This window comes from Thamnophis elegans, chromosome 8 (genome assembly GCF_009769535.1).
Source record: "Thamnophis elegans isolate rThaEle1 chromosome 8, rThaEle1.pri, whole genome shotgun sequence".
Taxonomy (NCBI): Eukaryota; Metazoa; Chordata; class Lepidosauria; order Squamata; family Colubridae; genus Thamnophis; species Thamnophis elegans.
The window spans coordinates 26,326,362-26,339,409 of record NC_045548.1 but is presented as its reverse complement, the minus strand read 5'-3'; positions in this window follow the sequence as shown (position 1 = coordinate 26,339,409).

Here is a 13,048-nt window from a genome sequence, read left to right as displayed (position 1 = left end):
CTACAAGGCGGAGGGTGTTGCTTTTCCCTTCCGGAAGGGCAGAAGAGTAAAGAATAAAGATCCAGCTATGCCTTTAAAATACTTCTTAAATTTTTAATTTGAATAAAATTTCAGGACTCCTGTCTGGTATAAAATGACAAAGCTGTATACCGATGAAGAGATATTGAGACTGAAAGAAGCGGTGCTGAATTTGGACATATATTGTATGGGACTTATATAAGACTTCTTTGAATCTTAATTTAAACTGCGCATGATCTATTCTTTGGGGCGAGGAGAGCGGAGATCGTAGTTTTCTTGGATTGTGGTTTGGGATGAATGGAGTCGGGTGGCGTGGGGTAGATGGAAGGGTAGTGAAAGTTCAATTAGATTACCTTGATCCAGAATGTAAGCTGATTTTTGTATAAATTGTTATTTGAATACAAGGTTAAGAAAGATTATCTGGAGAGTCTACACGAGGGTGGAGTAAATATGAGAGGAGCAATGGATGAGGATAAAATATATATGCGGACATGGGTAAAGGCAGGATGGGAGGTATAGAATTTATATGCGGAAGCAGGTAAAGACATTGTTTAAGATTTTAAAAATAATGAGAAGCTGAGTTTAATGTTAGAGAGTATATTGACTTCTCTTTCTTGGGGGGGGTTTCCCCCCCCCTTGTTTGTTTTTATTATTATTTTAGTTTTTTTTCGTTATTTTTTTTTTTTTTTTTATTTTGTAACTTCTAATCTATTTGGTTTCAATATACTCCAGACTTTGCTTGATAAAGAACGATGCCGGGAATGGGACCTGGGAAGTCGGAAGGGGGTCAGGGAGGGGGGTTCAGGGGGTGGGTGGGGGGGAGGGTGGAAGTATAGACTCAATTTTCAGAACAATGAATGCACTTGGATACTGTTGCTTTTTTTTTCTTTTTTTCTTTTCTTCTTTCTTTTCCTTTTATTTTCCTTTTGTTTTAGTACAAAACAAATAGACCAATGAATACTAGAAATACACCGAAGCGAGGTGTAGAGGGAAAGAAGAGGGGGGAATTAAGAGGGAGTGAGAAGGGAATGTAAGGAGGGTGAGATGGTGGGAAGGGGAGAAAGGAATGGCTGAGGGGGAGGGGAAGTAGAAGAGGGGATTGTTGGAAGGGAGAAATGAAAGTTGGAGGGGTAGAAGGAAGGGTGTATGTAGGATAGAAGTGTTATGAGTTGTTTATTGCTTCTTTTTTTTTAACTGCACAGTATTTAAGTGATTGTATAAAGGAAAATGAAAATGTAATAAAAGAATCTTTGATAAAAAAAAAATTATTCCCAAATAGTATAATAATCAGTTTGTTTTTTCTCTTTAATTGACAGTGTTAATTTATTCATTTCTGCAGATTCTAATATTTTCCTAATCACATTCTCCTCTGTAGGAATCTCTTCACTTTTCCAGTTTTGTGCAAATAGAATCCTAGCTGCTGTTATAACATGGATAATCAAAAATACATTTTTTTACTATACGTTTCTGGTAAAAAAACCCAACAAGAATATTTTAGGTTTTAAGTCAATATGTTATTGTATCTTCTTTTCTAACCATGTATGTATTTTAGTCCAATATTTTTTGAATTGCTTTAATTGTTTGATGGAGTTTCAGATACTTAGTAGTTGAACAATAAAGTCACAACTTTCCTTCATATGGAGATAGCTGGAGAAGGAACTCATTGGCTTCTCCTTCCCCTGAGACCTCCTCATTTAGCTCATCTCTAAATATTGGCATAAATAGCTGTCAGTATGTTTTATCAGTTTTACAACTCCTGCTGCCAGAGTGCTTGCTGGAGGGATATGATACATTTGTTCTATCTCTGCTCTGTTGTTTGTCTCACTCTATTCTCTAACCATTTTTTTCCTGGCAGGTTCATTTGAAGACAGAAAAAAAGAGAAACCACCTTCCTCCTCTTCCTCCCCTCCTCTTCCCTTGTGATAAATTCTCTCCCTTTCACCAAATCCATGCTTCTTTTTCTTATTTTGTCTGATTTGTGGTGAAGTATATGCAGTAATAGTTTCATGATAGTTTTCTTTCAGTTCCTCTTTAATTTCTGATTGATTCACCCCACTCTCCTATAAAATTATTTTTTAACCCTGTTTTCTTTCAGCTGCTTCTCTATATTGTCATATATCTTTCCAGCATGTATGGAACTGAGATGGGCCATTCAACCTTGACCCCAATGTCGTCCCCATTTGGCTAAAGCCAAAATTGACCAAGAATTGGACAAATTAATTGGCCTGGGGATTCTGAAGTTGCTCGATATCATGCCCGCTGGGAGACCCCTATTGTGACCCCGGACAAGCCTGACAGGTCTGCCCGCATCTGCACGGACTATAAGTGCACCTTGAACAAGGTTCTACAACAAAGCACGTATCCGGTGCCCATTGTCTAGCATCTACTGCATTTCCTTGGCCCGGGAAAAGTATTTACTAAATTAGACTTGGCACAGGCAAGCAACTGCCAGTAGATGGTACCATACTGGAGGCCCAAACCATTGTGATGCACCGGGTGCCTTTAAATGCACCTGGCTTCAATTCGCCGTTAGTATTGCCTCTGGACTATTCCAAAGCATCATAAAACAGCTTTTGCAGGGGATACCAGGAGTCCTCCCCTATTCTGATGATGTTTTGGTATCTGCTGCAAATAGAGAGCAACTTTTTAAACATTTGCGAATTGTTTTGGCCAGAATTAGAGACAAGGGCCTCTGCTTGAAAAAAAATGCCAACTTGCTATACCAAGGGTAGAGTTCCTGGGGTATTTGATTGATGGCTCTGGAATTCACCCAACAAACAAAAAAATTAAAGCAATCCAGGACACCCCCACACCTCGCAACCAGCTCAAGCTGCAGGCATTCCTCGGACTTCTCAATTTTTATAGTGTGTTTCTAAAACAGAAAGCAACTGTAGCTGAGCCCTTGCACCATCTCCTTGGCAAGAAGGCCAAGTGGACTTGGGGGTAGAATCGAGGCCATTGCTTTGCTGCAGACCCTGCCACTTGTCCTGACTTGTGATGGGTCGCCCTTCAGCATCGAGGTGGTCCTCAGACATCCCATGCCCAATGGGATTGAAGCCCCCATCATGTACTATTCTAGGACCCTGGGGGCCACCAAGTGCAATTACAGCCAATTAGACCATGAAGCATTGGTTGAGGTGGCTGGGGTCAAGAGGTTTCATGAACACCTGTATGGCCATGATTTTGAAATTATCACGGACCATAAACCTCTGCTGGGGCTCTTGACTGGAGACTGACCAACTCCGGCATCACTGTCACCACAAATAACCCAGTGGACTATTTTTCTCGCAGCACATCCGGGAATTGTCCGGATGAAATCTTTGGCAAGGAGTTAACGTGTGGTGCTCTAACATGGATGGGGAGATAGAAGAGTGGGTGGCAACCTGCACTCCATGTCAGGAATCCAGGCCAGCTCCCCCAGTGGCGCCTGCTCACAAATGGGAATGGCCTCAGGCACCCTGGTCCAGGGTGCACATTGACTTTGCAGGCCCGGTGCAAGTATTTATGGTAGTTGTGGACACCTACTCAAAATGGCTAGAGGTAGTCCTCATGACCACTATCACGGCAGAGATGGTCATCAAGGTACTACAGAGACTTTGCTCCACACATGGCCTGCCTGATGTCCTAGTCTCGAACAATGGGCTCCAATTCATGTCCATCCAGTTTGAGACTTATTTAGCAGAGCAGGGAATCAGACATGCCCTGGTTGCACCCTTCCATCTAGTTAGCAATGGGCAGATGGAGAGAATGGTGCAATCTGCAAAAGAAGCCCTATCCAGGATGGGGCCAGGAGATTGGCAAATCCAGGTAGACCAATTCCTCCTTTACCAACACATCACGCTAAGTGCCACCACTGGCAGAAGCCCCACAGAACTGTTAATGGGTCACCGACTAAGGTCTTCCTTAGACCAGCTACACCCCAATTATTCTGTTGAACCTCCTACTGATTTGACCAGCAGAATAAGGACATTTGGTGTAATGGATCGAGTTTACACCCACAACTACCTGGGGGGGGGGACTCTACCACAATTGCAGAGATCACCAGACCTCACTCTTACAAATTGGAGCTTGAGGATGGGAGAATTTGGAGGCGGCACATTGACCAACTCTGAGGCTGTCTACACCATTCCAACCTTAGGCAACCAGAGGTAACTCCTGCACAAGTTAGCCAAAGCTCTACCCAAAAGGAGAAAACATTCACTCCTTCCACAGACCACTCAAACCTGAAGGTACTGGAGTACTTATCTGAAAGGTTGCAGGCCTGCAGCGAGTTCCGAACAAACCGGCTCAGGAACTCCAGCCACGCCCAGGAGAAGTTTTAGGAGCTTCCGCCAGGTGAAGCCAGAGAGGCAACAGGTCCGACTAACCTGACCAAAGTCCCAGTGCCAACTGAACTGCGCAGGTCAGAGAGAGTCTCTAAAAGACCCACCTACCTGCGTGATTACATTACCAGCCAAATCAGCCCATCTAAGATGATAGGGGTGTTACATACTGACAGCCAGTATAGTAGGTTCCACCAAGGACCTCCGATCTGGCGGGAAAATATTAAAAGATGATTGGCCGCTCTGATCTAACAGAACCTTTTGAATAAAAGAGGATAAATTGACATATAGTTAATGAAAGAGTCTCCAGCTCACTGAGAGCCTCTGCTTTTGTGTTATGCCAACCGGGAAAGGCTGAGACCAGATGGGCTGGATGCCTGAGCCAGGAATAATAGAAATGCTCCATTTTACATTGGTTGTACAAATAGCTCAAGTCTTTGTTTTGATTATTCACTAATTCAACCTCTTAAAGAATGTCATCATGTAAGTAAACATGGGCCTTCAGTAAGACAATCAGCTCTGCAATTAGTACATGGTCAGGAAGTACAGTAGTACATTCAACACAGGAAGGTCACCACTGCCTGACAGGAAGTTCTACTTATTTGCTCATATTTTTTTCACTAATGAAGTGCTGACTTACTGTATAATCATTCAAAATACATTAACCGGTGCATCTAAAGAAATGGTGGGGAACATGAAGTAAGATCAAATCCAAGGCTTTAAATTCATTTCCACAAAGTTCTTTTTTATGTTTTGTTCCGACTGTCAGTGTATGCACTGACGGGGCTGTCTTAACGCATGGGCCTGATGGGCACTTGCCTGTGGGCCCCACGAGCATAGGTGCCCCATACTAATCTGTGTATGTTAACCCTTCAATGCATCTTGTATCATATAAATACAGCAACATATTTATTACATTTTACTTCATTTTTATTAATACTAACATGCAAACATATGTTTGATTTTGTCAACCATTTACATTTTTATTCCTGTGAGTAGTTGTCGTAGGGGCCCCAGTACACTGCTTTGCCCGGGGGCCCATAATGCTGTTAAGATGGTTCTGTGCACACATTACATCATATAGAATAATTTACTATAACCCCCAGATAACAATGCTAAGATCAATAGCCAACAAGGATAATAGCAAAGCCTACACACAACATTTTAAACTAATCACAGTTTGAGCAGCAGAATCTGTTCGAGAAAGAAATATATGTCAAGTGATCAGTGATAAATCATCCAGAGAAGTCCAGTATTTCATGAGATCAGGTAACCACAATAGTGATAGTTACTGAGATGGATTTAACATTAAGACATAATGCAGGTCTTACATTCTTCTTGTTAAAAACTTTGTTTTTTTCTGAGACTTTTGTCTTATTGAATTGGTAAGCAGAAAAAAGCTCACTGCAAGAAAACAAAAGAGCTCTCTTCATTCCTTCATTTATGGAGGAGGATGGTTTTTATTGAAAAGCTGGAAAATAAAACCTGAAGGGCTGACATGGCTGAAATTGCTGATAAACCTAGTGACACTGATACATTTCTGTTGTATGAGAGAAAGCTATTTTAATTCTGATCCTGTCAGCATTCCAAGAGCTTTAGAAGTTTCTAATTCAGAATCTTGGTGCTTTTGAAATCTCTTATTCAGCAGCTACAAACATATTCAGCTAAAGGTGAGATAATTAACCAGAAAATGGATGACTTCTGTAAAGAAAAGAAAGAGTTACAAAGATAATTACAAAGTCCTATAAGATAAGAATCAGGCAACTTGAAAAGTACTGATAAGAAATAGGCAAAGATATTAGGATTCGCCAAGATAAAATACTGTTTCCAAGGTTGATTGTCTAGAATTTATTTACACCTACTCCTAAGACTTACAATAACATATTGAAAAAAGAAAGAATTAAAGTGCATATAATAGATCACATGTCCCTAAATTATGTAATACCTTCTCCCTGAGTTGGCTAATTCCAAATAAATTGTGGCTTTCCAATAAGAAATTAGGGAACAGATAAGCTGTTCCACAGTGTTTGTTTCCTGGCTCCCTCTCCTTAACCTCTTGTAAAGGAGGAATTCACAGCTTGTCCTCTTGACCGCTGGTCAAAATCTACCTAGGTCAGGTTGCAAATATAGTGAGGATCCAATCCATACAAGGCTTTATAAATAATAACCAGCACCTTAAAGTGGCTCTAGTAACCTGATGACAACCAGGGCAGCTTTCACAAGATGTTAATCTCTTGTACAGTTAGCAAACTGACCAGACTGCATTTTGTAGCTTCTAAGTTGTCTTCTTGGGCAGAGAAGGTAGATTAAATTGTAATGAGAAACATATAATAATAGTCTATAACGGTGACCAATTAAATCTCCATTCTATGCTTGGGCCTGAACTCAAACTGGAAAGGCTCCAGATAATCTTCTTCACCTAGAATCAACTATAAATGCTGCTATGCCATGTTCTCAACAATATTCTCATTTTTCCCCTCCACGGTTGAGACTAAGCAAATTTAGATATTGAATCTGCATATGGTTTGAAGTACTATTCTCATTAAAATTTAGGGCCTAGCCCAACTGAAATTAAATTTTTCTCAGATGACAACTTTCAGATGAGTGGACATCAACTCCCAGAATTCCCCAGCTTGCAATTATGACTGCCAAAAACTGCCAAGATTGAAAAGCAGTGGTTTAGATCAATCTGTTCAGATAATATTTTTCAGCTTTCTAGGCAACTGAGCTATTTGAAATAACTGAAAATGGAACAAAGATTATTTTTTTTCCTGATTCATTTCCTCAGTTAATCAACAAACAAAGATAGTTTTGTGAGATTCATCTTGCATCAAGATGGAAGATGAAAAAACTTTCTAAGAGCCTGGCATTTTTTGTTTATCTCTATATTCTAGAAAAAACATCTGTGGACTGAGTGCTAACTAGCACATGGTTTGGAAAAAGAAAAGAAATATAAGTTTTCTTATATAATTTAAATTATTCTTATTGTAATAGTTTAGTCTTTAGCTCATTGAGAATTTTCTGCCTTGTGTTTTGAGATGCTCCTTCTGGAAGTCCATACAGTATATTTGTAGTATTTTTAAAATTACTATTATTTTGTTCTCATTTTTTTTAATTTGAGGATTATGCTTGGGCAGGCAGAATTAGAGTTACAGTTATCCTAGGTCAACACATTATTAAGATATTTCAAATTTATCTGAAGTCTTGTAATTGTTCATGAGACAGAGGATGTTCTTAAATTTGTCCAGGTGTATATAAGAGATAAGCCACTGCTCAAATTAGAGCAATCACTTTATATACAGAATAGTCCATGTTTATGTTGGGTTAAAATAGGATCTTACCTGATGTTCTTAGACCTACTTGCAACTCTGTGTAGACCACGGGTGTTAAACTTGTGGCATCATATTGCCATCACATGATTTTTTGTGATTTTTTCCCCTTTGCAGAGCTGGGTGGGCGTGGCCTGCATTTGATGCATCCAGGCTACAGGCTCCCAGTTTGATACCCCTGGTGTAGACAATACTTAGCTAATTGGACTGATGATCTGCCATGAGCAATGGAGTTTCCTAAGAAAGCCAAGAAACTGCAGTGTTCATTGCACTCTTCATGAACATCAGGAGTGAAATGTCTTTTATGCAAGCCCTGCATGTTGACATAGGCCACTATGGTTTTATGGACATTGTTCAACTCTTTCTTCTGGATGTATCCTATATGCATATACATATTGTCCACATACCTCATGCAGACAGAGAACATATACTAGTGGAAAGCCAGTGATTCCACTCAGGGTCATGCTACAGAGAAGTCAAGGAAGAAAAAAATCCCATAGGAGCCTCTTTAATTTGGGTGGGGGAGATTTTTAAACTACATGCTAATGCAGTCAATACCTCTGGGACCCTGCTAGAAGAATATGCACAGCATGTCCCCAATCACCCTTCTCAGTGAGGCTTAGGACCTCCAGTTTGCTTTACTTTTACCCATCCTCCTGCTCAAGCTTTGCAGCAAAGAACAGAAACATTGGGGGTCAAGCTGCTAAGCAAATGCCCAGAATCGCAGGGTGGCCAAGACATCAGCGGAGGTATAACAATGGCATCTGCACCAGATGGCTGAGGGGAGCAGGTAGCACTCTGGAGAGGAGAAAGTGGTAAGTTTGCTGCTCTGTGTGCTCCACCACCACAGATGACTTCTCAGCCAGCCAGGTGGGTGCTGAGCAAAGACTAAAGCTGCAGCATGTTGGATACCAGCAGGTTTATCAAGAAACTGGAAGTATTTCTTCAGAGGAAAACAAATATGTCTGGGCTGTTGATACGTGTGTGTGAAATAGATGGAGAAAATTACCGTAGCAAGGGAGCTGGGATACAATTCCAGCTTTTATCATCGTATCCTCTGCTCAGCACCACCATATGCCCATGTATAACCATGAGAGTCATTTTAGAATAAGGGTCATTAAAGGGAAAACAATTATGAATATCTTCCAAAATTTTGTGACAAAGTCTATATTAATTATTTGACTGCAGACACCGCCTTCCCTTTGTATATGAATAGGGAAAACTTAGTGTTTTTAGCACAGAAAGGGTTATTTTCAGTTAACCCAAACAAATGATGTGTGGGAGAACAATTTCTATTCTAAATAGACCTTCTAGCAACCATTATCCTTATTCGATGGACATGAAGTATGCAGATTCCATTTTCTATGAAGAAAATATATGTGTTGACAATGATGAAACATTGCATTTTAATATGAAGCTGAGTAATTACAAGTGGTTTTCTGCCATAATTTTCTTGATGAAGCAATTTCACTATCTAGATATTCATAAGAGTCAGCTGGCAAGAACTAAAGATTCTGTGTGTGTAGGTGTGTGTGTACTTTTCTTCTTTTATAATACACTAAGAGTTGGATGTAATCAATGTAAAACAATCTTATGTTCTTGTAAATTTCTGGCTGTGAATTTTGAGATGTGTTTTAATTCCATGGGGTCAATGCTATCCAGACCCGTTTCCGAAGTTAAGTCAGGAAGGAAACCTGCAGTTTCACCCTTATATATTACATGAGGAAAAAAATGGTTGTGTCCATAGCTCAGAAACAGCAGCCAGGCAATGTTTGGGATATTTGCTGGGAAAAAGTATATTGTTTTTAGTTTATATTTAACTTACAGCCCAAATTACAATTTAGTGGAAGAAAGAACAAATGATACAACTTTGAGTGAAAATATTACATGCTGATTTTAGTGGAACTTTAGATATGTGTGCTTAGAGTTGTATCAAAAAAGAAGAGAAGTGACACTTTGAAGGTAGCATTTAGGGACAGAATTTATGTTTTTAGACAACCAAACTTCCTATATCCTTACCAATCCAAAATGCATTTTCAATTGTTCTATATTTTTAGATCTACATGGACATCAGGATGCTAAGAGCACAGGCTAATATGACTGTTTACTAGAGAGATGCTACCTGATAGCATCAATCCTTTCTGACCTGTAATTCCTTTGCTTGCCAGGAACTGAATGCATTACACTACAAACCTATGCCTAGACACATATCATTTTTATCTCAACATCAGAACAGAAATAAGGTGCTAGTATTTTTCCATTTTGCAAACAGCACCATGATGACAAACATGCATTTGTGTGGCATGCAGTCCATTTTGTATTTGGGTTCTCTCCTTAAAGCATGGCAGCTGCATACCACTGTGATTGAACTGAATCAGAGCACAGATTATCCCTTCAAGTGCAAGGCAGGGATCTGTTGCAGAGGAAGCAAAATGGAGCCCTGTTAGAAATGCAATCCATTGAAATAATGAAGAGGTGGAAAATAAAACATATTGTATTTCCATCCTCTGTTCTTCTAAGTGTTTCAGGCAGGATGTGTAATCAAACATCTATATTTTTCCATAATCGCTGCCCATTAGCCACATTATATGGGAATCCCATGTCATCCTATAGGAAGACATAGATACCATGTTCTTTTTAAAAGGACTTCTATATGACTCATCATAAGGAAGTTTCTCCTCTACGACATCATCTTTACTTAATGCAGTTACATTGTTTTAAATTATTCTTTAATATTTAATGAACAGTATCTGCACTTTTAAAATATTAATAATTTAAAAGTATTAAGAGAAAGTACCAGCATTGTTAACTGCCTGAAAATTGCATATTTAATTGAATAGTATTGCTTGCTTTCACCTATATTGTTTCATGTTTTATTAAATGGAACAATGAACTCTGTAGAACAAATGAAATATTAATAAGAACACAGTTAACTTCACTGTATTTTTCTATGAAAATCTCTTAAGCACTTATGTAAATGAACAGTGAAGTCCTTCTATTCCGAACCCTGACAAACACCTACATTTATATGCTCATTCCTTATGGAACATTCTCTAAACATTGAAAATTTCATGGTTGTTGCATCTTACAAAGTTGTACTTCTAGATTCCAAATATTTCTTCAGAACCAGGGGTCGGTTTTAGCAGTCACTACTGCCAGTTTGCTCGTGGATGTGCTACCAGCGCATGTGCACTACAATGAAATTTGTTCTGCACATGCGCAGAAGCGAAAAACAAGATAGCACATAGAACATCTGTTCTCAGCCACATGTTTAATTGCATGCATAAAATTCTATATATGTGATTCATCATCTCAGTTCTTCTTGTCTGAAATCTAAAACAGGCATGATATTGGTGGTCTGAAATCTAAAACAGGCATGATATTAAATGTAGCAATATATTTATTATAATTGTTTTCCCCCTCTCAACAGTAGTAGCCAAAAGTAGTGGCAAGAACAGGAACATGCCATTTTTAATACATGATATATTTCCATAATGTTTCTTCTATGAGAAGGAAAGGAAAATTTCTATTGGTGCCAAAGAAAACTTATTTCCTGTGCCAAATAATAGTTCTTGAAGGTGAAAATTTTGGTTGGATCATGGGGAGATTCATCCTTCCATTTCTTTAAAGAAAAGATGATCACAGTGAATATATTTAAATACTTAATGCTACATCTGGTTTGGCTACACCAAGATGGGGTCTGAGAGAGGGGGGGGTGAGAGAGGGGAGAGAAAGAGAGAGAGAGAGAGAGAGATTCCTCTCCCCCTCCCACTTTCTGTTCCCCATGTTAGGAATTTCCATAATTTCCTGAAAGGATACAAGTAAGTCTGTGAAACGTAATCTGCAGAAGAAGATTGTGTATCTTATCTACCACATGTTTCTCATGGATGCAGAGTAATGACATAAAAACATAAAGCATTTATTTTGATAAAATGTACTGCCAACAGTTCATCTCTACTGACTCTTTGGAAAATATATTTAATTATTCTTACTAAAAAAAGGTACAAATTACATTACTTTTACAATTCTTTTCATCAATTTATTTTACTGCATCATTTCATTACACTCTATGACTGTTTTCACATTTTTGTTCCTGATTTTGTCAGCTGTAACAAGAGTCATCAGATTGTTATGTATCAACAAATGAATAATTCAACAAGAATCTTGATGCAGCGATAAAATAAACACCACAAGAGTTAATGGATTCACCCTTCGTTACATAGTGGAAGCTTCTCTATCTGCTGCTAATATAGAGGATGATGATTGGTGTTGGAGTTTATGTCAAGTGAAGAGAAGCAGATGAGGAAAATCTTGAACTGGGAGTTTGGAGGCAGAAATATTAGAAGAAAATTTCAAAAGCTATTTTCTCTTCATACTATTGAATGAAGACTAATAGTGCTGGCAAGCCTGAGTCTCTTACATGACCTACTCATATGGTATTTTCCTATTAAAAATTGAAAGATATGGTTCAGAGGCAATCCTACATATATGCTAACAAGTTTCAAAATAGGCTAGAATTAAAGGTAACTAGCATATTAAATCCAATCTCCATATGAAATAAATGCTTTACAATGATAACTGATAACTTTTTAATTTGAAACAACAATGGTAAACAGGGATTCTGAATTTTCCCGATCATCCTATGTATTATAAATTCCCTTCAATTACAAACAAAGGATCTGATTTAAAACTAATCCAGCCTTCAGAGACCAGAGATCCTGCTTCAATCATTATAGAAAACAAGCATCAGGCTTAAAGTACAGACCATCAAAACAATTCATGGTTCATAAGAGAGTCACTGTTCTCTTCATTAAATGCTAATTTCATTCATTAGAAGAGAAACATTTTTTCTCAATACTGAGTAATAGGACATTAATCACACAATTAAGTATAATTAATTGAACTGTCAATCAAGGAATTTTGGCTGGTGAGTTCTTGGAAAAGAGCCTTTTCTGCCATGGTCCCCATTCTCTGGAACATCTTGCTGCTAAAGTGAGATCTGCCATTACCAATTGGGCCTTCCAGAAAGGCCTTAATACCTGGCTCTGTGATTGGCTTGTATTCCCAGATGGCATGATATGCTGGAGGTAGTTGGTGGAGTGATAAACAAGAGCCCACCCTTCCCCCAGTTCTGTACAAGCTCTCAGATTTTTTGAAAAAACCATTCTGAAAAGTCAAACTGAGTAAAACTGATTACATGATCTAGTCTACTCTTAGACTAGACCATGCAATAAAGATTATAGGACATGGTACAAAACACACAACAGTGATAATATGCACAGAAAAGGATAAGCTCACCAATGATCCATGCAAACAAGACTGAACAGGAGGTGTCATACTTTGTGTAGGAGCTTTCTCTGTAAACAAGTTTTATTTTGA